The following is a 24379-nucleotide window of genomic DNA, read 5'->3' as shown; positions in this document are numbered from 1 at the left end:
AACGAGCGTATAAATTAGTCTGAAGAAGAGCGCTTGTGAATAAAATTCAGTGAAAGCTCGATAATGGCTGTAGAGAGATTTTCTTAGTTGAAAATAAATAAAATATATCAATGCAAACGATCGGCCGTCAACGACGAAGCTAAGAATTTGTATTGGAATTTTAGCGTAGGTACTAAAAGTTTTATATCATCATCGTATATGTATATATATATATATATATATATATATATATATATATATATATATATATATATATATATATATGTACATATAATATCGCAATTCTGTGTGTTTGTCTGTCTGTGTGTCTTTCTGAAATAACGCTTGCCATACTATAATAGTCGTTTCGATTCAAAATATTGTATATGTACATATGTATGTACGCCTCAACTAATCGTATACACTAATACAATAACAAAATAAAGAAAACTTCTTGATATACTATTTACTACCAATGTTTCCTCTTGGCAGAGAATTTACCGCAATCTATTGAAAATTTAATTAATTCATTATTTTTTCTATTGGTGTTTTATATTGCCTACGTGTAGGTAGGTAGGTTTTTTTTACCATTTTTTTCATATTAAACAATTAAATATAAATATTAAATTAAATATATTTAAAAGATATTTGAAAAAAATTCGACACATTGCTTCGAAAAATTCGAAATTCGATGCATTTCTTTTCATTTAATAACTTAATATGCCAAAATTCATGCATTGATATTTCATCGGGTACAACAATAGTGTAATATTATATAATCGTGCACTTTGGTAGGTAATTAGATTATATGAAGATGATAAAATCTGTAAGATTTAATTTGTCACCTATTTTATGTAACCAGCAGAATAGACTAGGGGTTAGCGTACAATGTTTTGAACAGAGTGGTCACGGGTTCAAATCCCACTTGTTTCTGCTGGCCAGACCTTGGGTTTGTGACTTCAGTTCGATCGTTTCCTATCAGAGTTTGCCGATCTATCTGATTTTCACTGAAACGGTTCCAACAAATTGGTTACCTTGCCCACTTTCACGCAAATCTCGAGTTTTCAGCAATCTTGAATTTCGCTGAATTGAATAAAATGCTGAAAATTTACAAATTTGACCATGAATGTCTCTGTGGATTTCAGTGAATATATTTACTGAATTTTACTGAATAGTTTAAAAATTTACAAAGTTGATCATAGTTATGATCATAGATCACAAGATCATGTTACAAATTTGATCATCGATCATGTTATTTGATTTTTATATGTTCATGTTATATGTTTTTACTTTGTATAATACTTGTGTCAAATGTACAATGTTTCTGGCCAGGAAGGCGCATTGGGGTTACCTGTTAGACCTTCCTGTTATAAATTAAAAATAAAAAAAGAAAATATAGAGAAGAAATACATATAGAATGAAATAAATTAAGCAAAAATTTTTTTTTAAATTCATAATCAAGATATTTATACTGTTTTTTAGTAATAAAATAAAGAAAGTTTCACCAATGAACTAAAACTTTTCATAATTGAGATTTCTGCCGACAAAATGTAAAGACAGTCAATAAAAAATTCTGTTATATTATAATTCTAATTGAAAAAATGCGTTTTTGTGCCAATTTTTGGCATTTGACGAATATCGGAAAGGTACCTGGTTTTACATTAAAGAATAATTTGTAAATACATATTTCTTTTCCCCTAGACTTCTTTCTAATAAAAATATTTTTATTTTAATATCTCAATATATTGTGAAAGATTGCATCCTAACCGCACTGGTTTTTGGCATCTCGAATATGTTGAAACTTATAAAATCCTACCTACATAATTTGCTGTCTATCCATAGATGTCTCTATTGTATTCTATGTCTTTTTTACAAGGCTATTCTTAGTTTCAATTCGCTAATCGGTCAGGCAATATTCCTACATTCTTTGAAACTTTGCCATTTTGCGCGGTTTTGTTATTTAAATCGCTTTTGAGATATAAATCGCTTCCGCCAGTTCAATGGTGAAAAATAATCGTAATAAACACGTTTAAGAATCCAAAAGTTTTGGAGACGATGACATTTTGTTTGCCAGTAGCCTTGTTTTTTGACTTTTCGCCCCCCCCCCCTCATTTTGGGAGATTTTAATTGTTTAATTTTATTTGAAAAATTGTTAGTACTTACATATGTATGTACAAAAATAATCTAGCCATGGCACATATCGATGGCTTGGTGCACAGATATTGTATGTCCATTTTTGAATTTGTGTCGAATTTAAAGTTTTTATCAAATTTTAAGTTTGTGGATGCTGAAATAATTCAGATTTTTCTATTCAATGTAATTTATATGGTATACATTAATTTCCTTGGAAGGAAATATCTGAATTATTCCAACATCTACAAACTTTAAATTCGATACAAATAAAAAAATGGAATTCCTATGCAATTAATTCGTATGAAAAATTATTATTTAATTGTATTGAAAATTAATTTGAATCAACTGCCGTTTTAAATGTAGCAATCCGTTTAAAAATTGAAATGAGAAACTATTATTCATTTACTATATCACGTATTGTATGTCTATATACGGTTCGAACAAGGAAAAACATCCAATGCTCTGACATTGATCTGAAAGGAAAGAAATATGTAGGCATTTTATTTACCGCTAACGCATCTCTATTCTTCGCTGGCGGGCATTGTATTCGCAAAACCAATAAAAAAAACTACTCTAATATATTACAACTGACTACTGAAACAACTTCATCACAATCATCCATCACCCTTGAGATGCGAATCGTCAAGTAACTCAAATAACACACTTTCGCCCGGCGATTTTCGGTTAAATGAGACGTGGCGCCTTCGTAGTCGGCGTAAAAAATAAATAAAATTAATTAACAAAGTTTTTAAACGTCAAAAATGTTCACTCGGCAATTCGCCTCTCCGTTACAATTGAAAAGTTGAGTTTAGTCGGCTAACCCCGGTTCACTTTCATCGCAGGCATCGTTGGGTATTTGCGCTCGACGCCATGAAAAATGCCATTATCACGTGAAGATTGGCGTAAAAACGTGAAGCGGTGAATATGATGATGATGACTACGTACTGAGTACGTAACGTAAATCTCATTACAATAATAACGTGTCAAACGCGTCGAGAACGAAAGCGCTAGATAGGAGCAAACGATACAGAAAGTGGTATTCGCACCATCGATGACAGGTTGTCGATCATTTCGAGATAATTTTGAGGATGGTGTGGGTTTGTCACGATTAATTTTGATCTTGATCTTGTGTCAGTTTTGTTCATTGGTAGCAATCGATACTATTATCGGATGTCGAAATTTATGTACATTTTTTATTTATTTATTTATATGTATGTACGTGCATACAATTGAAAATCGTTTCTGCTGTATGAATTTGGGAAAAACCGGCAATGTCTTAATGAATTGATTAATTAAAATGTGTACAGTGATAGGAAGTTTGGTTGGATGAAGATGATCAGAGTGTAAATTTTGTTGGTGCTTTTTAATGATGCAATTGATTGCTACTGCTTTTTGGATTACTGGATTAGTCATTTGAAAATAATTAGGTTTTTGATTTTTATACTTAAATCTCTGTTTTTGTTATTTATATAAAACTTTTTGAATGCGAAAGTGGTTGTTGAACAATTTTGAAGGATAATTTATGACAAATAAATGTTTTGAATATACATATATAGTCGAATATGTATATATATATTACGTATAGCACTTGTTCAATAGAGACAATTTTATTAAAAAACAAATTTTTCATCTTCTATTTACATGTCTGGTTTTTATTTACTTTATATTATACATAGCTACTATAAATATTTGCTCAATATTTATGCAGAAGTTCAGCGGTCATTTATTTGTGTATTTGATTATTTTTCATTTTATCGGTAATATGAATGATTAATTTTAATGGAGAAATATAGTTAAATTGAGTTTTAATACACCAATAGCTTGCTTTACGGACTATCTAATATTTATATTTAGAAATTCCATGGTATTCTAATATAATGAGTAATGCTATAAACTAATTTATTTCTGCATGTGCATTTGCCATAACTCATTTCGATGTATTTGTCAAGAGTATTATCTCTGCACGTATTTATCAAGAGTTGGTAAATACAAGAAGATTGAGAATATTATCACGTTGTATTTGTCAAGAGTTGAAATCATCCTCGTTAATAGATATTTCGGTATGCTTTCTGGGAAAATTCCTCAGTGAAAAGGCAAATCTTAACAATCATGCTGAAGTCACAGTATTTGATTAACAGTATTTGAGTAAAGTTTGGCACATCATCCCTTAACATTTAGCTCGATTGTCGTAACGACCGTCGACCTCACAATAGACCGTATTCGCCGGATTCCAGAGCACATCCACACATACAGTGAATCCAATTTTTCCGATTGGACTCGCTCTGGGCATACGGCCTTCAAACTCCTTTGATCTCGATCTCGAGAGCGATTTCGGTGCAAAATGAACCATCACGACGATGAAGACGACGACAATGAGACGCAGTCATTTGTGTGGGTGTATGTAACCGTGAAGAAATCAATGCGGTTCAATCAGCACGCGCTCGAAAAATTCAGATTGTCATTACAGACACGCATAATTAATAATATCGTCAGACTTTGATATGCATATATTGTATGTATGTTGTATGTGAGTGTTTTTCGAGCTGGTTGGTCGGTGGCGTGTACGAAAATGTGCCGTATCGATCATCGAGAGTAACGTCGTATGTCACAAAAGAGACCGCTAGTCAGTTTTCAGGTCGCAAGAGCGATCCAGATCAGTTATACACGTATAAATTTTCCAAAGAAATACCTGAATGACATACCGTGACTGCACGCCACATGAGCAGTCTATTTATACTTATTTATAGGCCCATCGAATACTATGTATGTATTTATACATTATCTAGTGGTGTTCTATGTGCATAGTACGTAGTACGTTTAGAAGCATTCGTTGAATGTCGGTGTCGGTAAAGTACTTGATGTTTGGAAAGCTACATAGATGAAGGCACTGAGATGATAATTAATTGATGAATCGTAAAGCATTGTACGATATATATTTATTTTATTTTATATATTAAAAAAAAATCAATACAACAGAGACTTGACTGTCTCTGTTGTATTGATTTTTAGGAGCTATGCTGTCCTTCACAGAGGTGTCTGCGAGAATGCATCCACGGTTTTAGAAGACCTGACGCACTCAGGGAGGGCATTGTACATGAGCACACCTAAATTGTTCTTATTTCTAGTATAATAACTATGTATTTATATCTCTATTTCTTATTGTATAATCCTTAAAATACTTAGGTAATAACTTATGATCTAACTTATAAACACAAAAGACAATGTACTAAGATTTAAACTAATTCTAATACTCATCCATCCCAATTCATCTACGTAATATACATACATTCATCTAACATAATTGGCAACAAGATATAATGCTTTCGCAAAACCCTATAATTTTCCAGGGCAAAAAATTTAAACGTCTCCAAGATAGCTGGATTGTAAATCTCTTTTCTGAATAATTTTACGAAATGTTTCCCATAAATCTATAAATCTCCTCTCTTTGCACGGAGTTGAACCTCAAAGATCCCAAGGCAAAGACAATAGTGTACAGATATGGATAAAATCCAAATGTCTTCTGATATAAACATCTGAAGAATTTCAGCATCATAGAGTAACGAATTTGATAGGGAGACCATATAATTTGATAGGAATATCATATGTACATACATATGTAGTTAATAATTAGGTAAATTTCATGAAAGTTTTTCTTCATTATCCATTTTTTGGAACTTCGGATAAACTTTTCATTTATTTGGTTTGTTCTGCAGCTTCTATATGGTAATACGTCATGCCCGTTGTTGCTGAAACAGTTGTGACATTATGTCCCTAATAATCATGTGCGTGGTAGACATGATCATTTAATGGTTGTACCTCCTGCTCGCACAGTTCTTTATCAGATGGCTCCTATTCCGAGAGCTATCCGACTTCTCAATAAAACCGTTGCTGCTGTGCCTGAATGTGATATTTCCATATCAGTGAGCGGAGGTTATCGAAGATTATTTTAGCATATTTGTCTAGTAGCCTGCGCTCATCATTATATTCGTAATTTAATGTGATATGTACATATATATTTTTATTTTTCTCATCTCTCTGTATTTTTTCGACCATTGAGGCGCATTAGATACTCTTGTAATGCCACAGTGGTCCAAACTTAAACTTAAATAAATAATTAAATATAATATGTACCAACTAAATTATCATTGATTCAATTTAAAATTATTTTATAGACATACTTATAAGGTACGTACGTGTGTATATATGTATGTATGTATCTCATATTCATTCTTAAACTAGCAATAAATAGTCGATAGTGGAAGTAGTCAGCATTTGAAGCGTCAAAATTTCCCAAAGAAAAATCATTATCTGAAAATAGTCCAGATTTCAGATACGTATATCAATATTTTGAGATTATTTAAGTTAAATGTGTATATTGCAGCAGTCACACAGGAAATTAATAACTATTAACGTGACGTTCACTTTGACCTCTGGCAACACATATACATAGGTATGGACATTCTTACGCTTTTTGATGAATCAAAATAAAATACGTAAAATTGAGTTACAAATATATAAATCATATAATATGATAGCTAGACATTTTATTTATGTGTTTTCATCAATAGATTGTTAAAATGTTTTCCAGATTAAGATTAACTTGATATTCTTTGGCGAAATATTTCTTAACTTGACTTGGACTTAAACCGTTACCATGTGTACATTCCAAACAATGTTACTTACATTAACACTTATTTAAAATACAATGTGTTTTACATTATTCATGCGGCGAAAAAGAAATGTTGATAATATTTTAATTCGCGCCGCGGACATTTCAGTAAATTATTTCATGAGATTTTTTTCGTTGTTGAACGTCTTTCTTGGTCGCCGTGAACGTGTAAATAATTCATAAGGCGCGTTCATTGTTCGCCTCGTATAACCAATTAACACACTACCTTATATTTTGACCTGTGGGAACAAATCTGCACCGAATTTTCACCGAGAAGATTTAGCGTGTATTCATTAAAACGTTTTTAATAATTTTGTTTGACGTGCCCGTCATCTTACGGTGTGAAGGCCGGTCGAGTACGTACATACATACATATACATGCATAATATATAATTTGTATACGAGCAAAATAAATCCCGACATGATTTAAACGTGTCAACACTGACTTTCGATCGATCTGATAAAGCTGTTTGTTATATGAATGCATGTATTTAAATTTTAACGTGATCCGTCATCATCGTGAGTTATGTGTTATATCAATATTTGTGTTCTCGCGTGCTTTTTAACTCGCTTGTGAGAAGCAAGCTAGATTATAAGGCAATTGTGTGGAATCCGCATGAAGCAAATTACTCTCTAATAAATTATTGGGACAGTGCAAAAAGCATTTATTCGTTTCCTATATGTATATGTATGTTGGAAAGAGTATGGGTATTACCCATATATTTTGGGCATGCTTGAGAATAATTCCCTTGAAGCTCAGAGAAATTATTCATTAATTTGTTTTGTTCTCCAGCTTCTACGTGGTAATACGTAGTGCCCATCGTTGCTGAAACATTTGGAACAATTTCCCTAATATTATGTGCGTGGTAGACATCATTTGATGGTTGTATCTCTTGCTCGCACAGTACTTTATCGGATGGCTCCCTATCTAAGAGTCATTCGACTTCTCAATATAATCGTTGCTACTGTGCCTGAATGTGATATTTTCCACCTTAGTGAGCGTAGGTTATCGGAAATTATTTTAACCTATCTGTATGGTAGCCTGCGCTCATTATTATTTTTATAATTGTATGTGATTTACATACATATGAGTGGAACTTTGATCTATTCCCTCCCATTTGGGCCTCGCGGGGGTGTGTTGAATTGCAGCTGGTTCTTGTACATATGTACATACATACATATATTGGTGCCGACTTTTGATGCAAGACATTCCCAATTTCTCTCAATTATATTTTACCATTATTATGTTTCTGCTATAGTTTTTTTTATGTATTATATAAAAACGTGCATTTTTCTGTATAAATATATCATCGTCACCATTATCTACAGCAGTTCACCACCCACTGTTACATACATACAATATGAAGGCCTCTCCACTCGTCTCTGTTTTGCGCAACTCTCATCCATCTCACCCTAATTTCATCTACCCATCTTCTCTGCGGTTTTCTTCTTACCCTTTTGCATTCTATAGGGTACCATTCTAGCACTTCTTTTGTTCACCTTTCGTCCATTCTTCTAGCCACGTAGCCCACTCGTTACCATTTCAGTCTATTCACTCTATCCACTATATCCACTAACCTTGTCATACTTCTCATTCACGTATTCCACTTCCTGTCTTTCATTGTTATACCAATCATACAGCGTTCCATACTTCTTTGAGTGCATTGGACTTTATGTAGCATCTTGTCGTTCAAAGTCCAAGTTTCACATCCATACGCCATCACTGGCAAAATACATTGATCGAAAATCTTTTTCTTCAGGCAAAGTGGCATTTTTTATTTAAAAACAACATTCATTCGTCCAAACGCACTTCATCCTAATTTCACACGTCTCTTTGTTTATTTTTCTTTATTACCGGACATGTTTATTATTTGACCTAAATATAAATAATTATTTACTACCCCTACTATTTTATCATCTAATGAACTCTGATATATATATATATATATATATATATATATATATTTCTACCATTGTGGCGTATTAGGAATTCCTGTAAAGCCACAATGGTTCTAATTTAAATAAAATATAAATATAGATAATAAATATATCCAGTATATACGTATGTAACAACATATATATGTATATATGTTTGTACATAGGTACTTAAATAGATTAAATAGATACAAATTTTGTCTTCTTGATTTATTGAACATTTTTGCCATGAGACATCAATTTGATAAATGCTAATATAATTTTCCCGGTTTTATGGCTCACGTAAATATTCAGGAACTAAAAGCTATTAGATATATTAAATGGACCGTTTCCTTTATTGATATTGCTTTGCATTAAATCGTTGAATGTGTCCTTATTGTAAACTCTCTTTTTAATAGCTTTGTATGTTTTTATATATGTACATATGTATGTACATATAGTTATAATTATAGAGCCCGGATAACCAAGGTGCCGTTTATTGTTCAAATGTTGTAAATGCATTGTTTAAGGTTTGCCGAACCTTTTTTACAAAGCATTTACAACAATTGATCAATAAGCGGCACTTAATCACTTACTCTTGTTAATAATATTTATAATGGGCTCTCGTTTTAATCTTCACGCTTAGCGACAAAAGCTCAAAAACCTACATATTACATTCATACAAATCTTTATAATGTGATACATTATATATATGTGTGTGTATATGTAATTTATATTATATGAATTTCAAAAGTTCAAATCCCCGTTGGGTAATCCAGTAATTATTCGATTTATTTACGCTGATGGTAAGATCCAGATTGACTTTATCTAACTTAATTGTTGAACGGATTCAATAAAATCGGCATCCCCCTCCTCCTCCGTTTTTTGCAAATAAGTCGAAAACCCGAATGTGTTGATCATTAAATATTCCCACATTGTAAAATGTGTTTAGTACATATTTATGTACAAGTTAAATCAAATATGTCGCTTTGGGGAAACTTGTTGTAGTACCGGTGTTAAAAATGAAATATATATTAAAAAAAAAATTATAGGTACTAACTAACAATTCCAAACATTACAAATACAATTAAATATATTTTATTTTTAAATGCTATTATTAAATACGTATATTTTATAATACCATAGACATGTATGGACAAATTCGATATACCTACAGAAAATTTTTGCTAGATAGATATGCATACATAAATTTTACAAAGTATGTAGGTGGGGGCATATTTATAATGATCAACATTTTCTACATAGATGCTAGAAACTGAAATTTACGAGTAACGGGGATAGGTCGTCAATTTTTATAATTTAAAGGTTTTGAAGTCTACGATCTACATATGTAAAGCAAAGTCGATCTTACGATCTTCGTCTAAGTCAATGTTACTCGTTCTTTTTGAGGTTGGGAGCTACATTTCATCTACATCTTTACTGCGATCGACTTGTAATAAGAATTTTAGTCAAAAATATTCACTTTAAAAGGCAAAATGTCAAAATAATTTTCGTAATTCTGTTTATAAATATGTCACAAACGCCCTTGAAATGCGAGTATTTTTCTGGATTCAATACATTCCATTTATAATAAAATTTTAATAATTGTGTCAACGTAACGTCATTTTGGGATTCAATCGACTGTAATTGAAAATTTCCCATATCCATTGGAAAACTCATTTTGATGGTTTTTACTAGACTTTAGAACATTATTTTCATTCATATTTGAAAGTGATGCAAATTACGGATTTAAATTAATGATATATGGATTAATTTTTTAAATTCAAACTAAAAAAAAATTAAAAACCCAATTCTGTGCGGAAGTTAACTACCACTTCCAGTCCATGAATTTATATTAAAATTTCACAATATATAAACCTTTATATCAATGCATTGAAAATACATTTTTAGCATATTTTGTGCTACATACAGTCTTTGAGATACATATATAGCCTTTTTTAAAACAATTTATGCGCGAATATAGGCAAATCTGCAAGAGCTACACTGTGTGAGGATAAGAAAAATAAAAAAAAAATGAAATTTGATTTAGCTTGTGAATGTGAGTAAATCTCTTGTTGAATTGATCCAATATGTATTGATCCAAGAGCCATTCTTTTTTTGAAGATAAGTCGCATTATTTTTTATTTATTTAAATTTGAATCATTGTGGCTTTACAGGAATACCTAATGCGCCATATTGGTCGAAAAAATGACAGAGAAGAGAAAAAATATCATACGGTCAAAAATACATTAATAAATAATCATACAATATAATAACATTAATATTTGGTAGATAATTATCATTTCACACACCTAAAAATGTTCTTATTTCTGGCAATAAATCTCGATACCTAACATAAACATATCCTTTGCTCAACTAACTTATGTACTTCATTATGAATCTGCAAATGTGTCTCAACTTCTAGCAAAATAATTTTAAATTTTCTTCTCCAAAACGCTATACATATGTACATGTAATAGAATTTATTATTACTTATTTTATTTTAAAATATGGAAATTATAATTAATTTCACAATTGTAATTGACATTGATCTAATGACCGGTTAGGAACCCTTTGTCTAAGTGTTTAGCTACAGTTTCTATATGTACATATACTAATGTTATGCCCTTTGATTTCAACGGGTGGCTTCGGAGAAGAATTGATACACGAATTAAAATGTATATGTTAAAGGTTATATTTTATATATAAATATATGTAGTCTAAGGTAATTTATAGGCGCACGCGTATTAATTCATTGTTCACCCGGTCGAAATGATGAATAAATGTCTGTATGTTATCACTCTCGCGCATCTGACGTTGACGCCACCCAGTATCTAAGGATTCTGTCTTGACTATGAACCGGAAACATTTACACGATATAATAAGAAGAAGCACCGAAAGGCTTTTTATTCAAAAATTCAAAGATTTAGAAGAAAAAAACTAGTAATTGTTACAAAGTGCTCTCTCTTACGAAACTTGATGAATTTTGAAAAATTATCAACAATCTTATTTATTTATTTATATAATTTCAGCTATCTAGCTATTATAAAAAATGCATTCTTAATTACTTAACTCTAAAAATTTTATGTATAAATATATGTATGTATATGCATTGTCCTTCACAGAGGTGTCTCCTCGCACCTCGCAAGAATGCATCCACGGTCTTAAGTAGAAGATCTGACGCACTCAGGGAGGGCATTGTACATGAGCACACCCCTGTGAAAAACACCACCAGCTGTCTTCTGTTTCCTTAATCTACCTACAACTTATTTGTTCTTATTTCTAGTATAATAACTATGTATATCTCTATTTCTTATCGTATAATCCTAAAAATACTTAGGTAATAACATATGATCTAACTTATAAACACAAAAGACAATGTACCTACTAAGATTTAAACTTATTCTAATACTCATCCATACCAATTCATCTAAAATACTTCTTATACTTTTTAATCTACCCACATTAAAAATACCTGTCATTGCTTTAATATTAGCCGTTAAGAGGGCTGGACAGCAGCGCCTTGTCCATACAAACGTATACTTACTTCTCCTATACATCTACCTTCCTAAATTATGGCATTAGAGAAATTATTTTTTAATATGCTATGGATATCCACCATTGGGGTGCATTTATCGTTTTATTTTTTTGATTAATTATTTTTTATAGGAGCTAGGAGCCGCCAAACATCTATAAAATCGCCTCTTTTTTACACTCACGAAACGAGTCCAGCGTGTTTATTTAACGGTCGATTTAAAAAAAAATACTCCTATACATGCACAGAAAATATCTTTCTCATACCGATAATGAAATTTTTGTAAAAATTGGTCCAGTTTTGGAGGAGAAAATAGAAGAATACGAAACCTCGATTTTGTCAATTTAAAATACGTTTTATCTGGTTGAAGCACAACTGTCGCATTCACTCAATATATATATATATATTGATATATACATATTGTCGCATTCACTCAATATATATATCGAAGAAAGGAACGGTAGCAAAATTAAGGTTTCGGGTGTACAGCCCTCTTAAGCACAGTTGCACAAAAAACCACGTGTGGCAAGACAATTGTAAAACTTGACTTTTTGTTTTTAAATTTTTTCTTAACCTACATAAGATACCAACTTATTTAGCCATTATTTTAATTTTGTATTCAGATGTAGGTACCTTCAAATTCAGTATCAATTTTTGTATCTTTCCAAAATCTTGGCCATTAAACATGTTAAGCACAGTGACACAATAAACGACGAGTGGCAATTTAAAATTGTTTAAAATCGTCAATAACTCGCATATAATAGTACAGAAAGCTATTTTCTGGGAAAAGACGTAAAACAAATTTTTGGCTAGGTTTTCAGACCAAATACCTCTCTGTGCGACGCCGATGACTACGACCATCGGCATTAAGTGAGCGAGAGAATAGAATGTGTAGCTGATTAAATCGTTGGCGTCGCGACGTCATAAAGGGCGCCGACGTCCATCAGAGAGTCTGAAGAAGTGGTCGAGCTGAAGAGTGGAAGACGAGCTGTTGTCGGAGAAGAGGTGGTGGTCGAAAGGTGCGTATAAGCCGGGCAGACGGTAGCGACGGTGACATTTGTGGCGCGAACGCCGTGCGCGACTCATCCACGAATTGGTTTGGTCACTTCTCTATCGCGTGCAAATTTTTTGTTTAAATTGCAAATACTCGTTGATAGTTTGCAGTGTTGAAAGTGTTGGAATATATATTGAAAATCCAATAAGCGGCGCTATTTTTTATTTTAGTGTGAACTGTTAATTTTTGTTAAAGGAGAATCGTATTGTGCAATTTGATTCGGTTGAACGTCTAGTTCATTTTGTTTCTGAAAAGGTAAGAGCTTGATGCGTGTGATTGATGTATTGTTAAGTTCCAGGTGATATATATTTGATGTAGGGTTTTACAATATTTGGAGGATTTATTTAACTGTTTTGTATTAAATGTGGGAAAGCGTCATAAGCATCTCGTAGTGTGTTATAAATTTTTGGTAATATAAAACTTTGCATTAAATCAAACTTTTACATAAAATGATTTTAAATGATTCATATTTTACATAGGTTTTGATGGGGAAAATATAATATGTACTATGTTATATTTTCTCGTATTTTTTTTACATATTTGATGTAGTGTTACAATATTTGGAGGATTTCTTTAATCGCCTTGTTTTAAATAAGAAACGTTATTAATATGATTCATATTTTACACAGGTTTTGATGAGTAAAATATAATATCTACTATATTATATTTTACTCGTATTTTTTTACGTATTCGATGTAGAGTTTTACAATATTTGGAGGATTTATTTAATTGTCTTGTATTAAATGTGGGAAAGTATCATAAGCATCTCGTAGTGTGTTATAAATTTTTGGTAATATAAAACTTTGCACTAAATCAAACTTTTGGCGTAGAAAATTTATTATTTATGTTATATTTTCTCGTATTTTTTTTACATATTTGATGTAGAGTGTTACAATATTTGGAGGATTTCTTTAATCACCTTGTTTTAAATGAGAAACGTTATTAATATGATTCATATTTTACACAGGTTTTGATGAGGAAAATATAATATCTACTATGTTATATTTTCTCGTATTTTTTTACATATTTGATGTAGAGTTTTACAATATTTTGAGGATTTATTTAATTGCCTTGTATTAAATGTGGGAAAGTATCATAAGCATCTCGTAGTGTGTTATAAATTTTTGGTAATATAAAACTTTGCACTAAATCAAACTTTTGGCGTAGAAAATTTATTATTTATGTTATATTTTCTCGTATTTTTTTTACATATTTGATGTAGAGTGTTACAATATTTGGAGGATTTCTTTAATCGCCTTGTTTTAAATGAGAAACGTTATTAATATGATTCATATTTTACACAGGTTTTGATGAGGAAAATATAATATCTACTATGTTATATTTTCTCGTATTTTTTTACATATTTGATGTAGAGTTTTACAATATTTTGAGGATTTATTTAATTGCCTTGTATTAAATGTGGGAAAGTATCATAAGCATCTCGTAGTGTGTTAAAAATTTTTGGTAATATAAAACTTTTGGCGTAAAAAAATAATAAATATGACTCATATTTCAGATTGGTTTTGATAAGGAAAATATAATATAGTAGTTTTGTTGGAAAAAGTAGAAAAAAATGCATTTGCATTAGAAATACATACTTTTCCCGGTTTTGCATTAGAAACACACACGGTTCCCATTGCACTGATAAAAAACTTATTTTTCTTTGAATACTACATATGTATATAATATCATGACCAAAGGTTGCATGTATTTCGAAAAAACAATAATTACGCCCATTTTGGGTTGTGGTATCTATCTATTTTTTTTTTTTTAATTTTCATACTTATTCTTTCATCATCAAAATTAATTAAAAATTAGGTGACGAGACTTGTACTAAATGATAATTGATCAAAAAAAATCTTTTTTTTCGGAAATGTAAGGGTTACTATTGTAATACCAAGCTTATATAAAATTATTTTTCAATATAAATTCCCTGAAGTCATAATATGAAATTTTTTTTCGGTCAAAATATGGCTCTAGATGTTTCTATAATACGTATGTACATACCTATGTATGTACATACCTATGTATGTACATACTTACGTGTGGGTTTCTTTATTTTTATCTTGTCGATATTATTATGTGTGTATGATTTTCTATCTTTATTTATTGATATTTATAATATAAATATAATAGCTGTGGAACATACGGCAAAAAAGTGTGAAATCTTTTCATGGTTTATTTATTATTTTTGTTTATGATTAAGATGATCTAATATTATGTACTATGTGAATAGAAAAAGTGGACATTAGTTTTTTTTATATTAAAATATTTCAGGCACGACGCATCTAGATACATTTAAAGATATTATCGAATAGATACGTTAGTATTTCTAATAAAATCTACAAGATGTTCGCATTCACGCGAGGCGAGTTTATATTTAAATAAATTATTATAATCGTAGCCAAATTGCATTAAAAAAGTTGGCACGATGCGTACGTTTGCCGACACAATCGGAATATTAAACAAAATATGAAAAAAATCCAGGCTTGTTATGATCTATCAAAATTAATTTGATATATAATAAAAATCAACAAGTTTCATCTCAAACGGTTGTACAACAATTTTAACGTTTTGTTTGCGAGTGTTAAATAATACATAGTGGGTGTTTTTTTACTATTTGTTTTGAAAACCCCGAAGGTTTGAATTTGAACAGTGCGTGATTATAAAATACTTAGGTCGACATTAGTACAAATTGAAAACAAGAAAGAGTCTCGTTTTTACCTTAACAGTACGAGTCCTAGTACTTGGGTGATTCGCATCACGTTAAATTGTTGTGAAAATAAAACGGAATCTTCTCCAGAGGAATGTTTCGTTCAAATGGTCCCCGTTATTACTACGTACGAGCGTGTTGAATCGGAGATCATTTTCAAATAAGTAGACGATTAATTGATTTCGTTTTTAAAAGGCATAATGTGCGTGTCGAATGGTTATTTTGATAATCGAGAGTAAGTTTTCTTTGAGCGATCGATGAAAAAAATCAACAACCGCACATACATCTCAATATTTGCCGATGAAAATGATAGATATGTATACATATGTACATACACACGGACACGTTAAAGACATCACGATCGATTTTTTAATAGCTTTACTATTTTGCTTTTTTTTCTTTTACAAAGCACACTTTTTCCTCTGTATCACGAATTTGCTATAATTGCTGCTAGTGCACTTTCGCCGAGATTAACTCGCAACGATTAACGCAAATAAAACTCTTATCGATCGAGGTCGACTCGATTTGTTTATAGGCGCTTCGAATGTTATTTATATTAAAAGCGATCCCCTTTTAAGTCGGCTTCAATGTATTTATATGAGTTTTGTTATGAAAGAACTTTCACGATTCTTATTTTAAGCTGCAGGTTTAAATAAACCCCGCTCGTTCATGTTTCCAAAGGAAATCTTAATACGGGACTCGTTCACATATTAAATTTTTATAAAGTACTCCTGATATCTTAATTACATGTATTTTCAGGATCCTATATTAATATTCCTATATTATATACATAAATAGTAAGTATTTTCACCATAAACCCGATAAAAAATTGATACGAAAACGAATTTCTTCGTATTTTAAGTATTATATGTCACAAACTGTTTTCTGTCACAAAGTATTTTAAATAAAAATAATAAATATATTTAATCCAGCTGGCTTGATTCGAATCGAAGTAGCTAGTGCGACTATTATTTTTTATATATAAATTCATTCACATAATAAATTATTTAATGCTAGTTATTAGCAGAGCTCGTCATTTAAAACCGTTACACCTTATTTAACTATATTTAATACTTATTTATATATATTTAAAATTATATTTAAAATAATATTTGTCCAATTTTGTTTTATTTAATACTATTGGTTTTACCCGGCTTCACTTACTGTTTGTAATATAAACCGCTTAAACAAATGGCTTATCTAATAGTTTTCATTCATTAAACATTGATTTGTTTTTTTTATTATATTATTTAAATCGAAAAAAAAAATTCAACGATATCAATGTCTTCGGCATAGAAACTTTAATTTGTTCGATGAACCAAACCAAAAAAACCTATGAACCAAAACAACATACAAGTCTCTTTCGAAATTATATATACGAGTATATTAGATTTAATATTATTATCTATTTGATATTTGTCCACACAAACGCATTAGACTTCTCCCTTCCTCAATTATGGCACTAGAGAAATTATTTTTAATATGCTATGGATATCCACTATAGGCATGGTTCTTTTTTTTTATCTTTTTGATTAATTGACTTTTTCATTTTTGATTAATTTGATTAATCAAAAAAATAAAAAATAGAACTGTGCCTATGGTGGATATAAATAGCATATTAAAAATAATTTCTCTAGTGCCATAATTGAGGAAGGGAGAAGTCTAATACGTTTGTATGGACAAGGCGTTGGGGTCCAGCCCTCTTAAAGTAGTTGAAGCTAAATCGCTATCGTCAAAACTGTACTCTCCATAACGCATGTAAAGTCGTTAGTCCTTTATCTTTAGTTAAAGCGAATACACGAGAGAATTTTCATTAATTTGCACATTCTCTGAAAATGGACTATAATAAGTCGAAGCAATGAGTTTAGCGTGGGTGAAAAGGTTGTGCTGGCACAACAACATTACAAGCACTGGCCTCTAACACTGATGACCGCTATATTAACTACCCTCCATGTATCTTATAACACTCGAACAATACCTTTCAAGCTTGAGTATAGTGCTTGAGAAAGCATATTTCAACGGGCGGATAATAAGCATAAAGAAGTCGTTAATTAACCAGATAATTTCTCATGGTATCGCGATCGAAAAAAAATCACTTTCCCGCGCCCCACAAATCTAAATCTAATTAATCTTATCATCATCGAACCGTGCGAAATAATCGTCCAATTTGTTAGTAGATAAATGTTTGTGTGCTCAAATGGTGAGCTTTTAACTGGTATCGCGGGTGGCCTTCGTGCGTTTACGTTCAATAAACACTTACGAGTATACCTTTAAGTCGTTTTTTTTTTCTAAACAAAAGCACACAGTGATTATTAATATTGCATTTTCGGGATCATCATCATCATTTACGGTGCCGCGTTTCATAACGTGACGCCGACGTACATAGAGGTGCTTGCGTGCGCGAGCAACCACATAATATAAAACATCATCAAAAAAGCTCCCACTCGTCGATGTAAATTACACACGGAAAGTGATTCCGTGGAAATTGAAGTTGAGTAAACGCTTTCGTATATCGCTCGTAATGTTAATAATACGAGACTTGATGGTATTTCGATGTCGTTAATACGATAAAAGTAACGAGAAAATGCGACGCGACTTTCCGTTAAAAATCTAAGCGCACGATAATGAAAACATCATTTTACACCTGTAGCACGACGTTTAAAAATAATTATATATTTTTAGTTTCTTCATTATAAAAAACAATGGAATATTAAATTTTATTTTATTACTACATAGGTGTATACAGTTTCGTTGTCTTGGTATTTTTCGTATCAATATTTCCCATTAAAATTTTATTGATATTTATACACATATGTAAGTACAGTGCTTTTGAATCTTGACGTGTATTTTATTTTATGATTATTCAAATGAAATTTTTACAATTATTGGTCACTTATAAACATACATAGTTAACACATTAGCTCCTTTGATCGTTTCGTTGTAGTGATCAGCCTCGTCCTGTCTTTCCACTTTGAAATATATTACTTTTATTACGCTAACTTGTTTTAGGAGATGTATAGAATCATCAATATTCTTCAACTTGTGATAAAATTATAAATGCTACACGTTTCAATAGAGTTATAGTTCATTGGGAATATTGTTGGATTTTTCAATGCAAGTTTTGAAAGCCAAATATGCAAATGTACATACGTAAATATGTGAATTCTCTAAATGAATCGCGAATAATCGAATATAATTGTTCTAATGATTACGAGAGAAAACATCTCACGATTATTTCTCGGATTTGTAATTGATTTTAAATGACGAGAGAAAGTCTCAAACCGAGTAAAAATGTGTCACTGCACTTAAAATTGGGCTCATTATTGATCTTACGTATCATATGGATGGTCATCGACATATTCGGCGGTCGTAAAAAAAACTGCAACGTATTTTCTCGTTTGGGTTAATTCGATTAAGTATGTTTTTATTGCGGGTCAAAAATCTCTCTTAAAATCTACACTTGTGATTGACGGCGTTTTTTTTTTAAACTTGCAAAAACAATTCGGGAGCTTTGAGTGTAGAAAGGCTATTTGTATGTATGCTGCTAGAAATGGAAAGCTAATTACTTTTTATGCTAAGCAGTCTTTAATGTGTAAAATCATTAAAAATACATATCGGTTAAAATTGTAATTATCGATCTACAAAGCAATTTATTTGTGTATTTTAAAGCCAATCTAATATTCATCGTTTTGTTTGGAATCTATAGCTAAATTAAAGTTGAAAGATTGTTGTGTTTTTTACAAGCTTTTTATTAGCTTCACTATGTATGTAAGTTCAGTGACATTACTACCCGTTAAAAATTTGTGATTTGATTTTGAACCACTTCCACTCTTCAGGTCGCTTTGATATCTTAACGACATACGGGGGTTAGCTTGAAGTAAGCTTATGTCTTCAATATTAAGCTAGAGGAGATTAATCATTAACGAACTCATTAAAATTTACATCAGAACGTTGTGTCAGATTAAAGCGATGACAGCTAGCTATCCATGCGTAATAACACTTGTTGTAATAACAGTGGTAAAGCTACTGTTTTCACTCTCATCTAATATAAACTTAGTATTAGAAGCTTTTATAATTTCTCATATTCCTTTTTTAATTCACTTACAGATAATGTACGTAAAGTAATACATTGGTGAAATTTGTGGCCGGAAGTATTTTGGCCGAATTACATATATATTTTTTTCTCTCAATTTGATTTTGATATGTATTCTAATTTATTGAGTTTGCTACAAATGATTGCAAACCACCCGGCTGCATGCTCATTTCCATTGAATTTTAACTTTTTGAATTTAAGCATGTACGAAAGACGAGATATTCGTGGGGTTGCGCAGATGACATTTCGATGTTCATTGATGATTGGCAATTCTTAAAATTGAGTTGGATCTTTCTGGCAAGTTTAAAATGGCAAAAGCCGAGACAAAAGTATGAAATGAGCATGCAGCGAAATATGTAAGCATGCGCCAGCTCGGTTTGCAATCGTTTGTAGCGCAGGGTAATTTATTTAATGTAATTCTTTGGACGACTGATTGTAGAAAATCTATCTTTCTGTATTCTGTAGTGTAGTTGAACAATACGACGGATTATTTATATAATTTTATAAACCAGTCAAATATATATACATATTATATATTTCTACGTAAATTTGAATTCATTGTTTTAAATATTTTCAAATCTTCGATATACTTTTATGTAATATTAAATATATAGTCTGAATGTCAACTAAACAACAATAAATTTTCACTTTATTATATACATACATACATTTATTTTATTTTATTTTATTGTCACAAATCAATACACACTCGCCATTACAGATTTGCTCCAATGCGACGGGTGTACGTTAATGAAATACATGAACAATCAGAAATCAGAAATACAGTAATACATACATATACAATCAAAATATATAGAATATAACAATTAATCAGAAATAATAATCATAGTGACATCTATGGATTTCAGATTACTGTGTATAATTAATACAAATTATACACAGGCAGATTTTTGTGACAACAGGATTAGATTTTTAATACCAATTTTCAGGAACCGTTTCAGCAATGATCAGATAAAATTGGCAAACTCTGATAGAGAAACGATCGATTTGGAGTCACAAAACCCCCAAATCTAACCAGCAGTGGCGAGGACACGAACCTATGACCTCAGTGATGCTAAATATATACGCTATCACTAAGCCAAACTGCTGGCTACAGTACTACATATGTACATATATAAAAATCAATGTTTGTCTGTCTGTCACGTATACGTTCCTATACCATTCAACCGATTGCGACGAAACTTACAGGAGTTATTGTGTGAATGTCATGCAATGGTTTCTGTAAAAAAAAATCGCCCATAAACGGGAACGGAAACGGGAAAAACGGGAATGAGTGGCATTGCAACGCAATAATTTCAAATGCATTCGCGTCGCCACCTACATACGTTGTTAGGGTAAAATAAAAAAAAAACAATTGAATAACTTCAAATGTGTTTGCCGCCTGCGTTTTTCCGAAAAATTATCATTACTGTAATTTAATTTGATTATTAAGTATTGGTTCGAAACTGAAACATTCACTTATCGAAACACATCGAGAAAAGGAAACGGGAACGGGAACGAGAACAGGAATTGCATGCATTGTTGTGGTCTCTGCATTGCATGTCGGGTTCAGCTATTATATTATAAAAGCATTTAAATTAATTGCACTTGCAAGACGAATGAGTATGAAAATTGATTCAACATAATATGTAAAAGGCCCCAAGTGTTTTTTCTATACACGATTTTTCTCAAAACAATTAAACCAGTAGGTCGACTGTTTGACTTGACGTGCCTTCAGTAAAATAATTTCCAATTAGCGCCCCGCTATTGAGACTTGTGAAAAATTGCTCGAAGCCACGAACAAACCGGTCATTACCAGTTACACGTAACACCGGACGATAATTTATTATTTCACCGTACTCCTCTTTAATATAACACTTTTATTAACAAAAAATATACATATGTGAGATGCGAAAATGCAAGTGTTTCTCGAGAAAAGGTTGCAGACTTCGAAACTTTGGAAGTTTTGTCGTGAATTAATAAATTCCCTATGGTTTCGAGCTGGTTTATAAAATGGCGCCTTTGAGTTTTATTTTTGGTGAGCTCGGGGAGCGAATGATAGATGAACTTTTAAACTGTCTGCGGATAAGTGTGTAAAAAGAGCGATGATAATTTGAAAAATAAAAAAACGCGGTAGTTGCAGTGTTTGTAACTATTGTTGCATCAGAAAGATTGATCGACAGTCATTAGAGAAATAATTACGCACTTAAATGCACCGTATATAAATTTTTAATACAAAAAGTCATTCATACATAGTTTGAATTATGCAACACGTACTTACTTGCATACAATTTTTTGCTAATGAATCTTAAAACAATATTTTTACTATTTTTTTCCAGTAAATAATTATTTGACGCTTGTTCCAAGAATGCTTGAGAAATTTTAAATAACATCGCTTGACAATCAACTAAGATTTAGCAAATAATACTATTCTGTTGATTTAAAAATACTTTTGTCGGGGAAATACACGAGGAACAGTTTATTACTACTAAGTATCTTAGGTGATGATTTTCATCGGGTATTTCCTACGTATGTATATATATATGTACATGTATCGAGGAAAGTGTGATGATTTATTTATGTTTGAGAATCAATTGACATCATTGATTTCTTTTTTATAAGATGATGAACTAAATCATTCATGTTGATATTCAATTTGTCATCGTTATCTGGAGATAAATTTGAATTACATTTTTTTATTCACTGATAATTTTAATGATGAATAACTCAGATGTCAAATTATGTATGTATGCATATACTATAGAGTATGTATATACTATTTTTTTAAAATCAACACTTAATATTCACCTATTGAAGTTTATTTTGGTCGATTATAATAAGTTTTGAGTGATTAACGAGAATTCAAAGTCTCCGTTTCGCTCGAAAGTCTCCATACAAAGCGCGCCGTTACCGCAATGGGTGTTTGTATGAGTGTTTTTTCATTAAATCGTCATTTTTTTCAGGTTCCTGTGATTATTTTGAAAATCAAAGTCATAAAGAGCTGCCTTGTGAATATAGCTTTAATTTGAACAGAAAAAAATACCCAAAAAATAAACCAAATTAATAAAATAAAAGGACATGACCCATTTTAACGCAAAATCTCATATACAAATTACGTCAAAACAGGTCATTTTGGCTTCCTTAATTTTTTTTAAATTCGTGGTGGTTTTAGCATTTTTTTATATTCAGATTAAAGGTTTATACTCAAGGGAGCTCTCAACGTCTTTTCTTTTCAAAATAATCACAGAAACGCGAAAAAAATGATGATTTTCTGAAAATAACGTTTTCACCATACAAACAACATTCATTTTGAGCGCGGCGCACTTTGTATGGGGACTCTGGAGAGAAACGGTGACTTTGAATTCTCGTTTATCAGTCAAAACTTATCTTAATTGACCTAAATAAACTAGGTGTAATATAGGTGTGTTTATTTTTTTTAAACAATTAAAAAATTGAAACTTCTCAAAAAATTTTGTCGAGATAAATCAATTGGTTGGAGGCACAGGATTTTTTTTTTATTTAATGTTCCCTTGATATGACGAAATTTTTCCGCTATGTAGGTCTATCGATGAAAACCCAAATTTCACGTTTTTCACTCCGGCCTAATGTACATTTATATGTTACTACAGTGTATTAGGACCATATTATGGTATTCATGATGTAAATTCAATGAAATTTTTCAATTGATAAAAAAGAGTTTCTGAACTTTTAAATATATTATACTAGCTTTATTATCCAGCTTCGCTCGATATTTGTAATATAAACCGCTTAAACATTACTAATCTAATTCCTAAGACCGCTTTAAACGTCAAGGAATTTGACCCTCAAAGCCCTCAACATGAGGCCACCACCCCCACGAGACGGTTGTTCATGAATATCGCACAAGAACAACCGCCCATCACTAATCTAATAGTAAACTTTTTATTAAATTTATTTGAATAGTTATATTTTATATAAATTTATTTGTTGTTTTTTTTTTATTAAATTGACTGTCACGAACAAACAAACATATTATATAGTAAGTCTCTAATAAAAAATTATATGTATACCAGAATCCGGCGCCTGCGCCCCCGTGGCTGCGCCCCCCACGGCTGAACCCCTGGCGTCTGCGCCCACAGGGGTTTGGCCCTCGGCGCCTTCGAATCCTTTGAATCGAAAAAAATCGAATTATTTGTTAGATGACGTCATGGATTTACGACCCAACGAATGAAGGTTACATACATATATGTATACAAAGTCTCTTTCCAAATAATATATTAGATAAACCAATAAATCCATTACAGTGTTTT

General features: G+C 31.3%; 1 protein-coding gene across 1 annotated transcript in view; it reads left to right on the top strand.

Moving 5' to 3' along the window:
* Window positions 1–13282: 13282 nt before the first annotated feature.
* LOC143920797 (uncharacterized) overlaps window positions 13283–24379 on the top strand; it is a 66211-nt gene continuing 55114 nt past the window's right edge. Inside the window, exon 1 of the mRNA XM_077443760.1 lies at window positions 13283–13539. The gene's annotated coding sequence lies outside the window, so the exon portion shown is untranslated. The remainder of the gene's footprint in view (window positions 13540–24379) is intronic.

Source organism: Arctopsyche grandis, chromosome 13 (assembly GCF_051622035.1).
Source record: "Arctopsyche grandis isolate Sample6627 chromosome 13, ASM5162203v2, whole genome shotgun sequence".
NCBI classification, from domain to species: domain Eukaryota; kingdom Metazoa; phylum Arthropoda; class Insecta; order Trichoptera; family Hydropsychidae; genus Arctopsyche; species Arctopsyche grandis.
This window is presented reverse-complemented; position numbering and strand designations above follow the sequence as displayed.